This window comes from Balaenoptera borealis (assembly GCF_965194805.1).
Source record: "Balaenoptera borealis genome assembly, chromosome: 9".
NCBI classification, from domain to species: domain Eukaryota; kingdom Metazoa; phylum Chordata; class Mammalia; order Artiodactyla; family Balaenopteridae; genus Balaenoptera; species Balaenoptera borealis.
Genome location: NC_138873.1, coordinates 82302823 through 82323805, shown reverse-complemented (window position 1 = coordinate 82323805; position 20983 = coordinate 82302823).

Below are 20983 nucleotides of genomic sequence, written 5' to 3'. Positions count from 1 at the left end.
CCCTAGTACCCAGATTGGGGAATGGAGAAAAGCTACCTCCTTGTGGACGTTTCCCACAACAGCAGCTTTGAACCCACTGCAAAAGGTCACTAAATTTTCACCAACTTGCAGTTCTGTCAATGACACCTGCCCTCCAAAAAATTTCTGGGGTCAAAAATCGACGAAAAAAATTCAAAAGAGGGCAACCTTCGAAGAAGTCAATTTCAAGAGCTCTATTATACTTACGGTTTTTTCTTTTAAGAGAAAAGAAAAAGGCGTAGGAATATGATGAATTTAAAAATTTTAATGTCATGCATACCCATATTACAAAAACCTATCAGCTCACAGCAATCAGAATGGCCATTAGGAAAAATGCTGCCAAAAATAAACGGTGAAGGGAGTGTGGAGAAATGCGTACCCTCGGTTGTAAGGGGGGGCATGTAAAGAGCCACTAATGAAAACACAACGTAGGTGCTTTGAAAAGGGAAACATTGAGCTACCAGTCAATCAATCACAACCACTGCTTGGCCTATCACCTGAGAAAATGAGAATCAAAAATCACAGGCTGGCAAACCTGTACGCCAGCAATATTTACCATAGCCAGCACTTGGAAGCAATGAAAATGTCCATCAACCGAGGAATGCACCAAGAAGAAGTGGTCCACGTACACAATGGAATATTACTCTAATAATAAATATAAATTAAATTAAAAACAAACAAAAGCAAGGAGACATCAACATTTGTGGTTTATCCGGGCACATTGCACTCTAATTTATAACCGAAGAACACCACTGGCCGGTAGGTCTGTTTCCCTAGTACCAGCATGGGGAACGTAGAAAGGCTGCCGCTCTCTGGCCATTACCTGCAAAAGCAGGTTTAAAGCCTGAGCTAATGGTCACTTCATATGAACAAGTACTTCAGGGCTGTAAATGAAACCTGCCCTCAAAATGTCTTGAGGGAGATAATGGCCAAAATATTTCAAATGGTGACACATACTTTAAGAAAACACTTTGAAGAAATAAGCTCTAATCACAGCTGGAAAAATTAAAAGGACATGTCTTAAAGCTCAATTTCAACACATTATGAGACACATGCAAATTCAACCACAAAGAGGTATCAGCTCACACCACTCAGAATAACCATCAGCAAAAACTACAAAGAATAAATGCTGAAGGTGCCGGGAAGAAATACATACCCTCCACTTTAAGTGGGACGTAACCTGGAAAGAGCCACTAAGGAGAACAGAATAGAGGTGCCTTTAAAAGGTAACCATTGAGCTACCATATGATCTAGCAGACCTATGCCTAGACCTATAAACTAAGAAGAGAGAATTGGAAGGACACAGGCACGCAAATCTACATTGCATAGTATTACAATAGCCAAGATATGGAAGTAACCAAAAAGTCCACCGACAGATGGGTGGACAAAGAAGAACTGCTACCTGTACAGATGGAATAGGAGCTAGTGAAAAAATGAAACAATGCCATTTGCAGCACCATAGATGAGTCTAGAAGTAAACACGCAACTTGAAGTAAGTGAGAAAGCGAAAGACACATATCCTATCATATCACATATAGGTGTTACCTAAAAAATGATACAAACAAAGATATTTCCACAGAGAAACACTATCATAGATTCATTAAAAAAACTTATGGTTCACCAAATGGAAAGGTGTGAGGATTGGATACATTACCATATTGAGGTTAACAGAGAGATACAAACACATGTGAAATATATAATCACCAAAGACCTACGCAATACCAAGAGAAGTCTACTCAACATTGTGTCATTACCTACATGGGAAAAGGATCCGAAGAAGAATAGATATATGCATGTGTGTGAAAGAACCACATCTTGCACACCTAGAACAAACAAAACATTGTAATCAAGTTTGCTGTGATAAGAAATAAAAATTAAATTCAAAATACCAACAAGAAGTAATGAGACATAAACTTAAAGGGCTGTTTCCTCGCACATTCCATTCTAATTTACAACCTAGAACACCACTTCCAGTAAGGCTCTGTTGCCCTAGTAACCAGATTTGGTAAAGGAGAAATGCTGCCGCCTTGTGGCCGATTCCCGCAAGAGCAGCTTTTAACCCACAGCTAATGGTCACTTACCATTCACAAGGACTCAGGGCTGTAAAGGACACCTGCCCTCAAAATTGTGCTGAGGTAGGGAATGGATACAAAAAATTCAAAACAGGCCAAATTTTCAAGAAGATAGTATGAAGAGGTAAGTTTTACTCACTCTCTTTTTAAAGAAAGGAAAATGGATAAAAGCTCCACCTCAGGAAGTATTAGACTCATGCAATCTAATCTACAAAAAGTTTTCAACTCACACCAGTCGACTGACCATTGGCAAAAAGTCTACAAACAATAAATGCTGAAGAGGTTTTAGAGAACTGTGTACCCTCTAGCTGCTGGTGAGATGCCAAAGGGTTAAACGCTAATAATGAGAACAGAAAGGAGCTGCGTTGAAAAGGAAAAATTGAGGTACCATTCAATCCAGCAGGCGCACCAATGGGCCTCTCACCTGAGAAGACCAGAATGAAGAAGACCCGGGCTGCAAAAGCTGCACTGCAGCCTTATTCACCATAGCCAAGACAGTGAAGCAACCAAAATGTCCATCAACAGATGAAAGGATAAAGAAGAAGTGGTCCATGTACACAATGAATACTAGCCATAGAAAACAATGAAACACTGCTCTTTGAGGCACCATAGATGATCTTGGAGATAATCACAGAACATGAGGTAAGTCGGAAAGCAAAAGTCCTATATCCTATGATATCACTTATAGGCGTTATCTAATAACTGACACAAATGAACATATTTCCACAGAGAAAGTCAATCACAGACTTATTAAAAAAAAAACTATGCTTATCTAAAAGGAAAGGTGGGGGGAATGGATAAATGAAGATTAGCGTTACCATATGTATACAAATACATATTATATACATATATCAAAAAGACCGACCATATAGCAAGGAAGGTTTACGGAACACTCTGTAATAATTTACAGGGGAAGAGGATCTCTACATAAATAGGTATATAGAATATGTAGATGAACCAGAGTGTGTACACCTTGGACAAGCAACATTCTAACCATTACCCCAATTGAAAAAATTAAAACAACGAACTAGGAGTAATGAGACATAAACTTATGGGGGGTTTTCCTGGCACATTCCATTCAAATTTACAACCTAGGCAAACGACTTCCAGAACGGCTCTGCTGCCCTAGTACCCAGATTTGGGAATGGAGAAATGCTGCATCCTTGTGGCCGTTTCCCACCACAGCAGCTTTAAACCCACTGCAAAAGGTCACTAAATATTCACCAATTGCAGGTCTGTAAATGACACCTGCCCTCCAAAAAATACTGAGGTCGAAAATCGACCAAAAAATTCTAGAGTGCAACCTTCCAAAAAGAAAATTTGAAGAGGTATATTATACTCACACTTTTGTTCTTTTTTCTTTTAACAGAAAAGAAAAAGGCGTGGAAAAATGATGAATTGTAGGAATTTTTACAGACATGTAAACCCAAATTACAAACACCTATCAGCTCACACCAGTCAGAATGGCCATCAACAAAAATGCTGCAAACAAGAAATGCTGACGTGATTGTGGAGAAGTGCGTACCCTCGATTCTAAGGGGGACGTGGTAAGAGCCACTAATGAGAGCACAATTGAGGTGCCTTGAAAAGGTAAACGTTGAGCTACCATACCAGTCAATCAATCATAACCACTGCTGGGTCTATCACCTGAGAAAAGGAAAATCACAAATCACAGGCTGGCAATCCTGCCCTCCAGCAATATTTACCATAGGCAACACTTGGAAGCAAGGAAAATGTCCATCAACAGAGGAATGCACCAAGAAGAAGTGGTCCATGTACACAATGGAATATTAGCCATGGAAAACACTGAAGCGCTGCTCTTTGAGGCACCACAGATGAGCCTGGAGATAATCACAAAACATGAAGTAGGTCGGAAAGCAAAAGACCTATAGCCTATATAATCACTTATGGCCTTATCTAATAACTGACACAGATGAACATATTTCCAAAGAGAAAGACACTCACAGGCTTAGAAAACAAAACAAACTATGCTCATCTAAAAAGAAAGGAGGGGGGAAATTGAGAAATGAGGATTAGTGTTACTATACATATACAAATACTTATTATATACATGTATCAAAAAGACCGAACATATAGCAAGGGAGGTCGATGGAACACTGTAATATTTTACATGGGAAGAGGATCTGTACATTAATAGACATACATAATGTACAAATGGACCAGATGGTGTACACCTAGGACAAACAATATTCTAAACTTTACCCAGATTAAAAAAATTTTAAAAACCAAGAAGAAGTAATGAGACATAAACTTATGGGGATTTCTCCTGGCAAATTCCATTCTAATTTATAACCTAGGACAATGACTTCCAGAAGGGCTCTGCTGCCCTAGTACCCAGATTGGGGAATGGAGAAAAGCTACCTCCTTGTGGACGTTTCCCACAACAGCAGCTTTGAACCCACTGCAAAAGGTCACTAAATTTTCACCAACTTGCAGTTCTGTCAATGACACCTGCCCTCCAAAAAATTTCTGGGGTCAAAAATCGACCAAAAAATTCAAAAGAGGGCAACCTTCGAAGAAGTCAATTTCAAGAGCTCTATTATACTTACGGTTTTTTCTTTTAAGAGAAAAGAAAAAGGCGTAGGAATATGATGAATTTAAAAATTTTAATGTCATGCATACCCATATTACAAAAACCTATCAGCTCACAGCAATCAGAATGGCCATTAGGAAAAATCCTGCCAAAAATAAACGGTGAAGGGAGTGTGGAGAAATGCGTACCCTCGGTTGTAAGGGGGGGCATGTAAAGAGCCACTAATGAAAACACAACGTAGGTGCTTTGAAAAGGGAAACATTGAGCTACCAGTCAATCAATCACAACCACTGCTTGGCCTATCACCTGAGAAAATGAGAATCAAAAATCACAGGCTGGCAAACCTGTACGCCAGCAATATTTACCATAGCCAGCACTTGGAAGCAATGAAAATGTCCGTCAACCGAGGAATGCACCAAGAAGAAGTGGTCCACGTACACAATGGAATATTACTCTAATAATAAATATAAATTAAATTAAAAACAAAGAAAAGCAAGGAGACATCAACATTTGTGGGTTTATCCGGGCACATTGCACTCTAATTTATAACCGAAGAACACCACTGGCCGGTAGGTCTGTTTCCCTAGTACCAGCATGGGGAACGTAGAAAGGCTGCCGCTCTCTGGCCATTACCTGCAAAAGCAGGTTTAAAGCCTGAGCTAATGGTCACTTCATATGAACAAGTACTTCAGGGCTGTAAATGAAACCTGCCCTCAAAATGTCTTGAGGGAGATAATGGCCAAAATATTTCAAATGGTGACACATACTTTAAGAAAACACTTTGAAGAAATAAGCTCTAATCACAGCTGGAAAAATTAAAAGGACATGTCTTAAAGCTCAATTTCAACACATTATGAGACACATGCAAATTCAACCACAAAGAGGTATCAGCTCACACCACTCAGAATAACCATCAGCAAAAACTACAAAGAATAAATGCTGAAGGTGCCGGGAAGAAATACATACCCTCCACTTTAAGTGGGACGTTACCTAGAAAGAGCCACTAAGGAGAACAGAATAGAGGTGCCTTTAAAAGGTAACCATTGAGCTACCATATGATCTAGCAGACCTATGCCTAGACCTATAAACGAAGAAGAGAGAATTGGAAGGACACAGGCACGCAAATCTACATTGCATAGTATTACAATAGCCAAGATATGGAAGTAACCAAAAAGTCCACCGACAGATGGGTGGACAAAGAAGAACTGCTACCTGTACAGATGGAATAGGAGCTAGTGAAAAAATGAAACAATGCCATTTGCAGCACCATAGATGAGTCTAGAAGTAATCACGCAACTTGGAGTAAGTGAGAAAGCGAAAGACACATATCCTATCATATCACATATAGGTGTTACCTAAAAAATGATACAAACAAAGATATTTCCACAGAGAAACACTATCATAGATTCATTAAAAAAACTTATGGTTCACCAAATGGAAAGGTGTGAGGATTGGATACATTACCATATTGAGGTTAACAGAGAGATACAAACACATGTGAAATATATAATCACCAAAGACCTACGCAATACCAAGAGAAGTCTACTCAACATTGTGTCATTACCTACATGGGAAAAGGATCCGAAGAAGAATAGATATATGCATGTGTGTGAAAGAACCACATCTTGCACACCTAGAACAAACAAAACATTGTAATCAAGTTTGCTGTGATAAGAAATAAAAATTAAGTTCAAAATACCAACAAGAAGTAATGAGACATAAACTTAAAGGGCTGTTTCCTCGCACATTCCATTCTAATTTACAACCTAGAACACCACTTCCAGTAAGGCTCTGTTGCCCTAGTAACCAGATTTGGTAAAGGAGAAATGCTGCCGCCTTGTGGCCGATTCCCGCAAGAGCAGCTTTTAACCCACAGTTAATGGTCACTTACCATTCACAAGGACTCAGGGCTGTAAAGGACACCTGCCCTCAAAATTGTGCTGAGGTAGGGAATAGATACAAAAAATTCAAAACAGGCCAAATTTTCAAGAAGATAGTATGAAGAGGTAAGTTTTACTCACTCTCTTTTTAAAGAAAGGAAAATTGATAAAAGCTCCACCTCAGGAAGTATTAGACTCATGCAATCTAATCTACAAAAAGTTTTCAACTCACACCAGTCGACTGACCATTGGCAAAAAGTCTACAAACAATAAATGCTGAAGAGGTTTTAGAGAACTGTGTACCCTCTAGCTGCTGGTGAGATGCCAAAGGGTTAAACGCTAATAATGAGAACAGAAAGGAGCTGCGTTGAAAAGGAAAAATTGAGGTACCATTCAATCCAGCAGGCGCACCAATGGGCCTCTCACCTGAGAAGACCAGAATGAAGAAGACCCGGGCTGCAAAAGCTGCACTGCAGCCTTATTCACCATAGACAAGACAGTGAACCAACCAAAATGTCCATCAACAGATGAAAGGATAAAGAAGAAGTGGTCCATGTACACAATGAATACTAGCCATAGAAAACAATGAAACACTGCTCTTTGAGGCACCATAGATGATCTTGGAGATAATCACAGAACATGAGGTAAGTCGGAAAGCAAAAGTCCTATATCCTATGATATCACTTATAGGCGTTATCTAATAACTGACACAAATGAACATATTTCCACAGAGAAAGTCAATCACAGACTTATTAAAAAAAAAACTATGCTTATCTAAAAGGAAAGGTGGGGGGAATGGATAAATGAAGATTAGCGTTACCATATGTATACAAATACATATTATATACATATATCAAAAAGACCGACCATATAGCAAGGAAGGTTTACGGAACACTCTGTAATAATTTACAGGGGAAGAGGATCTCTACATAAATAGGTATATAGAATATGTAGGTGAACCAGAGTGTGTACACCTTGGACAAGCAACATTCTAACCATTACCCCAATTGAAAAAATTAAAACAACGAACTAGGAGTAATGAGACATAAACTTATGGGGGGTTTTCCTGGCACATTCCATTCAAATTTACAACCTAGGCAAACGACTTCCAGAACGGCTCTGCTGCCCTAGTACCCAGATTTGGGAATGGAGAAATGCTGCATCCTTGTGGCCGTTTCCCACCACAGCAGCTTTAAACCCACTGCAAAAGGTCACTAAATATTCACCAATTGCAGGTCTGTAAATGACACCTGCCCTCCAAAAAATACTGAGGTCGAAAATCGACCAAAAAATTCTAGAGTGCAACCTTCCAAAAAGAAAATTTGAAGAGGTATATTATACTCACACTTTTGTTCTTTTTTCTTTTAACAGAAAAGAAAAAGGCGTGGAAAAATGATGAATTGTAGGAATTTTTACAGACATGTAAACCCAAATTACAAACACCTATCAGCTCACACCAGTCAGAATGGCCATCAACAAAAATGCTGCAAACAAGAAATGCTGACGTGATTGTGGAGAAGTGCGTACCCTCGATTCTAAGGGGGACGTGGTAAGAGCCACTAATGAGAGCACAATTGAGGTGCCTTGAAAAGGTAAACGTTGAGCTACCATACCAGTCAATCAATCATAACCACTGCTGGGTCTATCACCTGAGAAAAGGAAAATCACAAATCACAGGCTGGCAATCCTGCCCTCCAGCAATATTTACCATAGGCAACACTTGGAAGCAAGGAAAATGTCCATCAACAGAGGAATGCACCAAGAAGAAGTGGTCCATGTACACAATGGAATATTAGCCATGGAAAACACTGAAGCGCTGCTCTTTGAGGCACCACAGATGAGCCTGGAGATAATCACAAAACATGAAGTAGGTCGGAAAGCAAAAGACCTATAGCCTATATAATCACTTATGGCCTTATCTAATAACTGACACAGATGAACATATTTCCAAAGAGAAAGACACTCACAGGCTTAGAAAACAAAACAAACTATGCTCATCTAAAAAGAAAGGAGGGGGGAAATTGAGAAATGAGGATTAGTGTTACTATACATATACAAATACTTATTATATACATGTATCAAAAAGACCGAACATATAGCAAGGGAGGTCGATGGAACACTGTAATATTTTACATGGGAAGAGGATCTGTACATTAATAGACATACATAATGTACAAATGGACCAGATGGTGTACACCTAGGACAAACAATATTCTAAACTTTACCCAGATTAAAAAAATTTTAAAAACCAAGAAGAAGTAATGAGACATAAACTTATGGGGATTTCTCCTGGCAAATTCCATTCTAATTTATAACCTAGGACAATGACTTCCAGAAGGGCTCTGCTGCCCTAGTACCCAGATTGGGGAATGGAGAAAAGCTACCTCCTTGTGGACGTTTCCCACAACAGCAGCTTTGAACCCACTGCAAAAGGTCACTAAATTTTCACCAACTTGCAGTTCTGTCAATGACACCTGCCCTCCAAAAAATTTCTGGGGTCAAAAATCGACCAAAAAATTCAAAAGAGGGCAACCTTCGAAGAAGTCAATTTCAAGAGCTCTATTATACTTACGGTTTTTTCTTTTAAGAGAAAAGAAAAAGGCGTAGGAATATGATGAATTTAAAAATTTTAATGTCATGCATACCCATATTACAAAAACCTATCAGCTCACAGCAATCAGAATGGCCATTAGGAAAAATGCTGCCAAAAATAAACGGTGAAGGGAGTGTGGAGAAATGCGTACCCTCGGTTGTAAGGGGGGGCATGTAAAGAGCCACTAATGAAAACACAACGTAGGTGCTTTGAAAAGGGAAACATTGAGCTACCAGTCAATCAATCACAACCACTGCTTGGCCTATCACCTGAGAAAATGAGAATCAAAAATCACAGGCTGGCAAACCTGTACGCCAGCAATATTTACCATAGCCAGCACTTGGAAGCAATGAAAATGTCCATCAACCGAGGAATGCACCAAGAAGAAGTGGTCCACGTACACAATGGAATATTACTCTAATAATAAATATAAATTAAATTAAAAACAAACAAAAGCAAGGAGACATCAACATTTGTGGGTTTATCCGGGCACATTGCACTCTAATTTATAACCGAAGAACACCACTGGCCGGTAGGTCTGTTTCCCTAGTACCAGCATGGGGAACGTAGAAAGGCTGCCGCTCTCTGGCCATTACCTGCAAAAGCAGGTTTAAAGCCTGAGCTAATGGTCACTTCATATGAACAAGTACTTCAGGGCTGTATATGAAACCTGCCCTCAAAATGTCTTGAGGGAGATAATGGCCAAAATATTTCAAATGGTGACACATACTTTAAGAAAACACTTTGAAGAAATAAGCTCTAATCACAGCTGGAAAAATTAAAAGGACATGTCTTAAAGCTCAATTTCAACACATTATGAGACACATGCAAATTCAACCACAAAGAGGTATCAGCTCACACCACTCAGAATAACCATCAGCAAAAACTACAAAGAATAAATGCTGAAGGTGCCGGGAAGAAATACATACCCTCCACTTTAAGTGGGACGTTACCTAGAAAGAGCCACTAAGGAGAACAGAATAGAGGTGCCTTTAAAAGGTAACCATTGAGCTACCATATGATCTAGCAGACCTATGCCTAGACCTATAAACGAAGAAGAGAGAATTGGAAGGACACAGGCACGCAAATCTACATTGCATAGTATTACGATAGCCAAGATATGGAAGTAACCAAAAAGTCCACCGACAGATGGGTGGACAAAGAAGAACTGCTACCTGTACAGATGGAATAGGAGCTAGTGAAAAAATGAAACAATGCCATTTGCAGCACCATAGATGAGTCTAGAAGTAATCACGCAACTTGGAGTAAGTGAGAAAGCGAAAGACACATATCCTATCATATCACATATAGGTGTTACCTAAAAAATGATACAAACAAAGATATTTCCACAGAGAAACACTATCATAGATTCATTAAAAAAACTTATGGTTCACCAAATGGAAAGGTGTGAGGATTGGATACATTACCATATTGAGGTTAACAGAGAGATACAAACACATGTGAAATATATAATCACCAAAGACCTACGCAATACCAAGAGAAGTCTACTCAACATTGTGTCATTACCTACATGGGAAAAGGATCCGAAGAAGAATAGATATATGCATGTGTGTGAAAGAACCACATCTTGCACACCTAGAACAAACAAAACATTGTAATCAAGTTTGCTGTGATAAGAAATAAAAATTAAATTCAAAATACCAACAAGAAGTAATGAGACATAAACTTAAAGGGCTGTTTCCTCGCACATTCCATTCTAATTTACAACCTAGAACACCACTTCCAGTAAGGCTCTGTTGCCCTAGTAACCAGATTTGGTAAAGGAGAAATGCTGCCGCCTTGTGGCCGATTCCCGCAAGAGCAGCTTTTAACCCACAGTTAATGGTCACTTACCTTTCACAAGGACTCAGGGCTGTAAAGGACACCTGCCCTCAAAATTGTGCTGAGGTAGGGAATGGATACAAAAAATTCAAAACAGGCCAAATTTTCAAGAAGATAGTATGAAGAGGTAAGTTTTACTCACCCTCTTTTTAAAGAAAGGAAAATGGATAAAAGCTCCACCTCAGGAAGTATTAGACTCATGCAATCTAATCTACAAAAAGTTTTCAACTCACACCAGTCGACTGACCATTGGCAAAAAGTCTACAAACAATAAATGCTGAAGAGGTTTTAGAGAACTGTGTACCCTCTAGCTGCTGGTGAGATGCAAAAGGGTTAAACGCTAATAATGAGAACAGAAAGGAGCTGCGTTGAAAAGGAAAAATTGAGGTACCATTCAATCCAGCAGGCGCACCAATGGGCCTCTCACCTGAGAAGACCAGAATGAAGAAGACCCGGGCTGCAAAAGCTGCACTGCAGCCTTATTCACAATAGACAAGACAGTGAAGCAACCAAAATGTCCATCAACAGATGAAAGGATAAAGAAGAAGTGGTCCATGTACACAATGAATACTAGCCATAGAAAACAATGAAACACTGCTCTTTGAGGCACCATAGATGATCTTGGAGATAATCACAGAACATGAGGTAAGTCGGAAAGCAAAAGTCCTATATCCTATGATATCACTTATAGGCGTTATCTAATAACTGACACAAATGAACATATTTCCACAGAGAAAGTCAATCACAGACGTATTAAAAAAAAACTATGCTTATCTAAAAGGAAAGGTGGGGGGAATGGATAAATGAAGATTAGCGTTACCATATGTATACAAATACATATTATATACATATATCAAAAAGACCGACCATATAGCAAGGAAGGTTTACGGAACACTCTGTAATAATTTACAGGGGAAGAGGATCTCTACATAAATAGGTATATAGAATATGTAGATGAACCAGAGTGTGTACACCTTGGACAAGCAACATTCTAACCATTACCCCAATTGAAAAAATTAAAACAACGAACTAGGAGTAATGAGACATAAACTTATGGGGGGTTTTCCTGGCACATTCCATTCAAATTTACAACCTAGGCAAACGACTTCCAGAACGGCTCTGCTGCCCTAGTACCCAGATTTGGGAATGGAGAAATGCTGCATCCTTGTGGCCGTTTCCCACCACAGCAGCTTTAAACCCACTGCAAAAGGTCACTAAATATTCACCAATTGCAGGTCTGTAAATGACACCTGCCCTCCAAAAAATACTGAGGTCGAAAATCGACCAAAAAATTCTAGAGTGCAACCTTCCAAAAAGAAAATTTGAAGAGGTATATTATACTCACACTTTTGTTCTTTTTTCTTTTAACAGAAAAGAAAAAGGCGTGGAAAAATGATGAATTGTAGGAATTTTTACAGACATGTAAACCCAAATTACAAACACCTATCAGCTCACACCAGTCAGAATGGCCATCAACAAAAATGCTGCAAACAAGAAATGCTGACGTGATTGTGGAGAAGTGCGTACCCTCGATTCTAAGGGGGACGTGGTAAGAGCCACTAATGAGAGCACAATTGAGGTGCCTTGAAAAGGTAAACGTTGAGCTACCATACCAGTCAATCAATCATAACCACTGCTGGGTCTATCACCTGAGAAAAGGAAAATCACAAATCACAGGCTGGCAATCCTGCCCTCCAGCAATATTTACCATAGGCAACACTTGGAAGCAAGGAAAATGTCCATCAACAGAGGAATGCACCAAGAAGAAGTGGTCCATGTACACAATGGAATATTAGCCATGGAAAACACTGAAGCGCTGCTCTTTGAGGCACCACAGATGAGCCTGGAGATAATCACAAAACATGAAGTAGGTCGGAAAGCAAAAGACCTATAGCCTATATAATCACTTATGGTCTTATCTAATAACTGACACAGATGAACATATTTCCAAAGAGAAAGACACTCACAGGCTTAGAAAACAAAACAAACTATGCTCATCTAAAAAGAAAGGAGGGGGGAAATTGAGAAATGAGGATTAGTGTTACTATACATATACAAATACTTATTATATACATGTATCAAAAAGACCGAACATATAGCAAGGGAGGTCGATGGAACACTGTAATATTTTACATGGGAAGAGGATCTGTACATTAATAGACATACATAATGTACAAATGGACCAGATGGTGTACACCTAGGACAAACAATATTCTAAACTTTACCCAGATTAAAAAAATTTTAAAAACCAAGAAGAAGTAATGAGACATAAACTTATGGGGATTTCTCCTGGCAAATTCCATTCTAATTTATAACCTAGGACAATGACTTCCAGAAGGGCTCTGCTGCCCTAGTACCCAGATTGGGGAATGGAGAAAAGCTACCTCCTTGTGGACGTTTCCCACAACAGCAGCTTTGAACCCACTGCAAAAGGTCACTAAATTTTCACCAACTTGCAGTTCTGTCAATGACACCTGCCCTCCAAAAAATTTCTGGGGTCAAAAATCGACCAAAAAATTCAAAAGAGGGCAACCTTCGAAGAAGTCAATTTCAAGAGCTCTATTATACTTACGGTTTTTTCTTTTAAGAGAAAAGAAAAAGGCGTAGGAATATGATGAATTTAAAAATTTTAATGTCATGCATACCCATATTACAAAAACCTATCAGCTCACAGCAATCAGAATGGCCATTAGGAAAAATCCTGCCAAAAATAAACGGTGAAGGGAGTGTGGAGAAATGCGTACCCTCGGTTGTAAGGGGGGGCATGTAAAGAGCCACTAATGAAAACACAACGTAGGTGCTTTGAAAAGGGAAACATTGAGCTACCAGTCAATCAATCACAACCACTGCTTGGCCTATCACCTGAGAAAATGAGAATCAAAAATCACAGGCTGGCAAACCTGTACGCCAGCAATATTTACCATAGCCAGCACTTGGAAGCAATGAAAATGTCCATCAACCGAGGAATGCACCAAGAAGAAGTGGTCCACGTACACAATGGAATATTACTCTAATAATAAATATAAATTAAATTAAAAACAAACAAAAGCAAGGAGACATCAACATTTGTGGGTTTATCCGGGCACATTGCACTCTAATTTATAACCGAAGAACACCACTGGCCGGTAGGTCTGTTTCCCTAGTACCAGCATGGGGAACGTAGAAAGGCTGCCGCTCTCTGGCCATTACCTGCAAAAGCAGGTTTAAAGCCTGAGCTAATGGTCACTTCATATGAACAAGTACTTCAGGGCTGTAAATGAAACCTGCCCTCAAAATGTCTTGAGGGAGATAATGGCCAAACTATTTCAAATGGTGACACATACTTTAAGAAAACACTTTGAAGAAATAAGCTCTAATCACAGCTGGAAAAATTAAAAGGACATGTCTTAAAGCTCAATTTCAACACATTATGAGACACATGCAAATTCAACCACAAAGAGGTATCAGCTCACACCACTCAGAATAACCATCAGCAAAAACTACAAAGAATAAATGCTGAAGGTGCTGGGAAGAAATACATACCCTCCACTTTAAGTGGGACGTAACCTGGAAAGAGCCACTAAGGAGAACAGAATAGAGGTGCCTTTAAAAGGTAACCATTGAGCTACCATATGATCTAGCAGACCTATGCCTAGACCTATAAACGAAGAAGAGAGAATTGGAAGGACACAGGCACGCAAATCTACATTGCATAGTATTACAATAGCCAAGATATGGAAGTAACCAAAAAGTCCACCGACAGATGGGTGGACAAAGAAGAACTGCTACCTGTACAGATGGAATAGGAGCTAGTGAAAAAATGAAACAATGCCATTTGCAGCACCATAGATGAGTCTAGAAGTAATCACGCAACTTGGAGTAAGTGAGAAAGCGAAAGACACATATCCTATCATATCACATATAGGTGTTACCTAAAAAATGATACAAACAAAGATATTTCCACAGAGAAACACTATCATAGATTCATTAAAAAAACTTATGGTTCACCAAATGGAAAGGTGTGAGGATTGGATACATTACCATATTGAGGTTAACAGAGAGATACAAACACATGTGAAATATATAATCACCAAAGACCTACGCAATACCAAGAGAAGTCTACTCAACATTGTGTCATTACCTACATGGGAAAAGGATCCGAAGAAGAATAGATATATGCATGTGTGTGAAAGAACCACATCTTGCACACCTAGAACAAACAAAACATTGTAATCAAGTTTGCTGTGATAAGAAATAAAAATTAAGTTCAAAGTACCAACAAGAAGTAATGAGACATAAACTTAAAGGGCTGTTTCCTCGCACATTCCATTCTAATTTACAACCTAGAACACCACTTCCAGTAAGGCTCTGTTGCCCTAGTAACCAGATTTGGTAAAGGAGAAATGCTGCCGCCTTGTGGCCGATTCCCGCAAGAGCAGCTTTTAACCCACAGTTAATGGTCACTTACCATTCACAAGGACTCAGGGCTGTAAAGGACACCTGCCCTCAAAATTGTGCTGAGGTAGGGAATAGATACAAAAAATTCAAAACAGGCCAAATTTTCAAGAAGATAGTATGAAGAGGTAAGTTTTACTCACTCTCTTTTTAAAGAAAGGAAAATTGATAAAAGCTCCACCTCAGGAAGTATTAGACTCATGCAATCTAATCTACAAAAAGTTTTCAACTCACACCAGTCGACTGACCATTGGCAAAAAGTCTACAAACAATAAATGCTGAAGAGGTTTTAGAGAACTGTGTACCCTCTAGCTGCTGGTGAGATGCCAAAGGGTTAAACGCTAATAATGAGAACAGAAAGGAGCTGCGTTGAAAAGGAAAAATTGAGGTACCATTCAATCCAGCAGGCGCACCAATGGGCCTCTCACCTGAGAAGACCAGAATGAAGAAGACCCGGGCTGCAAAAGCTGCACTGCAGCCTTATTCACCATAGACAAGACAGTGAACCAACCAAAATGTCCATCAACAGATGAAAGGATAAAGAAGAAGTGGTCCATGTACACAATGAATACTAGCCATAGAAAACAATGAAACACTGCTCTTTGAGGCACCATAGATGATCTTGGAGATAATCACAGAACATGAGGTAAGTCGGAAAGCAAAAGTCCTATATCCTATGATATCACTTATAGGCGTTATCTAATAACTGACACAAATGAACATATTTCCACAGAGAAAGTCAATCACAGACTTATTAAAAAAAAAACTATGCTTATCTAAAAGGAAAGGTGGGGGGAATGGATAAATGAAGATTAGCGTTACCATATGTATACAAATACATATTATATACATATATCAAAAAGACCGACCATATAGCAAGGAAGGTTTACGGAACACTCTGTAATAATTTACAGGGGAAGAGGATCTCTACATAAATAGGTATATAGAATATGTAGGTGAACCAGAGTGTGTACACCTTGGACAAGCAACATTCTAACCATTACCCCAATTGAAAAAATTAAAACAACGAACTAGGAGTAATGAGACATAAACTTATGGGGGGTTTTCCTGGCACATTCCATTCAAATTTACAACCTAGGCAAACGACTTCCAGAACGGCTCTGCTGCCCTAGTACCCAGATTTGGGAATGGAGAAATGCTGCATCCTTGTGGCCGTTTCCCACCACAGCAGCTTTAAACCCACTGCAAAAGGTCACTAAATATTCACCAATTGCAGGTCTGTAAATGACACCTGCCCTCCAAAAAATACTGAGGTCGAAAATCGACCAAAAAATTCTAGAGTGCAACCTTCCAAAAAGAAAATTTGAAGAGGTATATTATACTCACACTTTTGTTCTTTTTTCTTTTAACAGAAAAGAAAAAGGCGTGGAAAAATGATGAATTGTAGGAATTTTTACAGACATGTAAACCCAAATTACAAACACCTATCAGCTCACACCAGTCAGAATGGCCATCAACAAAAATGCTGCAAACAAGAAATGCTGACGTGATTGTGGAGAAGTGCGTACCCTCGATTCTAAGGGGGACGTGGTAAGAGCCACTAATGAGAGCACAATTGAGGTGCCTTGAAAAGGTAAACGTTGAGCTACCATACCAGTCAATCAATCATAACCACTGCTGGGTCTATCACCTGAGAAAAGGAAAATCACAAATCACAGGCTGGCAATCCTGCCCTCCAGCAATATTTACCATAGGCAACACTTGGAAGCAAGGAAAATGTCCATCAACAGAGGAATGCACCAAGAAGAAGTGGTCCATGTACACAATGGAATATTAGCCATGGAAAACACTGAAGCGCTGCTCTTTGAGGCACCACAGATGAGCCTGGAGATAATCACAAAACATGAAGTAGGTCGGAAAGCAAAAGACCTATAGCCTATATAATCACTTATGGCCTTATCTAATAACTGACACAGATGAACATATTTCCAAAGAGAAAGACACTCACAGGCTTAGAAAACAAAACAAACTATGCTCATCTAAAAAGAAAGGAGGGGGGAAATTGAGAAATGAGGATTAGTGTTACTATACATATACAAATACTTATTATATACATGTATCAAAAAGACCGAACATATAGCAAGGGAGGTCGATGGAACACTGTAATATTTTACATGGGAAGAGGATCTGTACATTAATAGACATACATAATGTACAAATGGACCAGATGGTGTACACCTAGGACAAACAATATTCTAAACTTTACCCAGATTAAAAAAATTTTAAAAACCAAGAAGAAGTAATGAGACATAAACTTATGGGGATTTCTCCTGGCAAATTCCATTCTAATTTATAACCTAGGACAATGACTTCCAGAAGGGCTCTGCTGCCCTAGTACCCAGATTGGGGAATGGAGAAAAGCTACCTCCTTGTGGACGTTTCCCACAACAGCAGCTTTGAACCCACTGCAAAAGGTCACTAAATTTTCACCAACTTGCAGTTCTGTCAATGACACCTGCCCTCCAAAAAATTTCTGGGGTCAAAAATCGACCAAAAAATTCAAAAGAGGGCAACCTTCGAAGAAGTCAATTTCAAGAGCTCTATTATACTTACGGTTTTTTCTTTTAAGAGAAAAGAAAAAGGCGTAGGAATATGATGAATTTAAAAATTTTAATGTCATGCATACCCATATTACAAAAACCTATCAGCTCACAGCAATCAGAATGGCCATTAGGAAAAATGCTGCCAAAAATAAACGGTGAAGGGAGTGTGGAGAAATGCGTACCCTCGGTTGTAAGGGGGGGCATGTAAAGAGCCACTAATGAAAACACAACGTAGGTGCTTTGAAAAGGGAAACATTGAGCTACCAGTCAATCAATCACAACCACTGCTTGGCCTATCACCTGAGAAAATGAGAATCAAAAATCACAGGCTGGCAAACCTGTACGCCAGCAATATTTACCATAGCCAGCACTTGGAAGCAATGAAAATGTCCATCAACCGAGGAATGCACCAAGAAGAAGTGGTCCACGTACACAATGGAATATTACTCTAATAATAAATATAAATTAAATTAAAAACAAACAAAAGCAAGGAGACATCAACATTTGTGGGTTTATCCGGGCACATTGCACTCTAATTTATAACCGAAGAACACCACTGGCCGGTAGGTCTGTTTCCCTAGTACCAGCATGGGGAACGTAGAAAGGCTGCCGCTCTCTGGCCATTACCTGCAAAAGCAGGTTTAAAGCCTGAGCTAATGGTCACTTCATATGAACAAGTACTTCAGGGCTGTATATGAAACCTGCCCTCAAAATGTCTTGAGGGAGATAATGGCCAAAATATTTCAAATGGTGACACATACTTTAAGAAAACACTTTGAAGAAATAAGCTCTAATCACAGCTGGAAAAATTAAAAGGACATGTCTTAAAGCTCAATTTCAACACATTATGAGACACATGCAAATTCAACCACAAAGAGGTATCAGCTCACACCACTCAGAATAACCATCAGCAAAAACTACAAAGAATAAATGCTGAAGGTGCCGGGAAGAAATACATACCCTCCACTTTAAGTGGGACGTTACCTAGAAAGAGCCACTAAGGAGAACAGAATAGAGGTGCCTTTAAAAGGTAACCATTGAGCTACCATATGATCTAGCAGACCTATGCCTAGACCTATAAACGAAGAAGAGAGAATTGGAAGGACACAGGCACGCAAATCTACATTGCATAGTATTACGATAGCCAAGATATGGAAGTAACCAAAAAGTCCACCGACAGATGGGTGGACAAAGAAGAACTGCTACCTGTACAGATGGAATAGGAGCTAGTGAAAAAATGAAACAATGCCATTTGCAGCACCATAGATGAGTCTAGAAGTAATCACGCAACTTGGAGTAAGTGAGAAAGCGAAAGACACATATCCTATCATATCACATATAGGTGTTACCTAAAAAATGATACAAACAAAGATATTTCCACAGAGAAACACTATCATAGATTCATTAAAAAAACTTATGGTTCACCAAATGGAAAGGTGTGAGGATTGGATACATTACCATATTGAGGTTAACAGAGAGATACAAACACATGTGAAATATATAATCACCAAAGACCTACGCAATACCAAGAGAAGTCTACTCAACATTGTGTCATTACCTACATGGGAAAAGGATCCGAAGAAGAATAGATATATGCATGTGTGTGAAAGAACCACATCTTGCACACCTAGAACAAACAAAACATTGTAATCAAGTTTGCTGTGATAAGAAATAAAAATTAAATTCAAAATACCAACAAGAAGTAATGAGACATAAACTTAAAGGGCTGTTTCCTCGCACATTCCATTCTAATTTACAACCTAGAACACCACTTCCAGTAAGGCTCTGTTGCCCTAGTAACCAGATTTGGTAAAGGAGAAATGCTGCCGCCTTGTGGCCGATTCCCGCAAGAGCAGCTTTTAACCCACAGTTAATGGTCACTTACCTTTCACAAGGACTCAGGGCTGTAAAGGACACCTGCCCTCAAAATTGTGCTGAGGTAGGGAATGGATACAAAAAATTCAAAACAGGCCAAATTTTCAAGAAGATAGTATGAAGAGGTAAGTTTTACTCACCCTCTTTTTAAAGAAAGGAAAATGGATAAAAGCTCCACCTCAGGAAGTATTAGACTCATGCAATCTAATCTACAAAAAGTTTTCAACTCACACCAGTCGACTGACCATTGGCAAAAAGTCTACAAACAATAAATGCTGAAGAGGTTTTAGAGAACTGTGTACCCTCTAGCTGCTGGTGAGATGCAAAAGGGTTAAACGCTAATAATGAGAACAGAAAGGAGCTGCGTTGAAAAGGAAAAATTGAGGTACCATTCAATCCAGCAGGCGCACCAATGGGCCTCTCACCTGAGAAGACCAGAATGAAGAAGACCCGGGCTGCAAAAGCTGCACTGCAGCCTTATTCACAATAGACAAGACAGTGAAGCAACCAAAATGTCCATCAACAGATGAAAGGATAAAGAAGAAGTGGTCCATGTACACAATGAATACTAGCCATAGAAAACAATGAAACACTGCTCTTTGAGGCACCATAGATGATCTTGGAGATAATCACAGAACATGAGGTAAGTCGGAAAGCAAAAGTCCTATATCCTATGATATCACTTATAGGCGTTATCTAATAACTGACACAAATGAACATATTTCCACAGAGAAAGTCAATCACAGACGTATTAAAAAAAAACTATGCTTATCTAAAAGGAAAGGTGGGGGGAATGGATAAATGAAGATTAGCGTTACCATATGTATACAAATACATATTATATACATATATCAAAAAGACCGACCATATAGCAAGGAAGGTTTACGGAACACTCTGTAATAATTTACAGGGGAAGAGGATCTCTACATAAATAGGTATATAGAATATGTAGATGAACCAGAGTGTGTACACCTTGGACAAGCAACATTCTAACCATTACCCCAATTGAAAAAATTAAAACAACGAACTAGGAGTAATGAGACATAAACTTATGGGGGGTTTTCCTGGCACATTCCATTCAAATTTACAACCTAGGCAAACGACTTCCAGAACGGCTCTGCTGCCCTAGTACCCAGATTTGGGAATGGAGA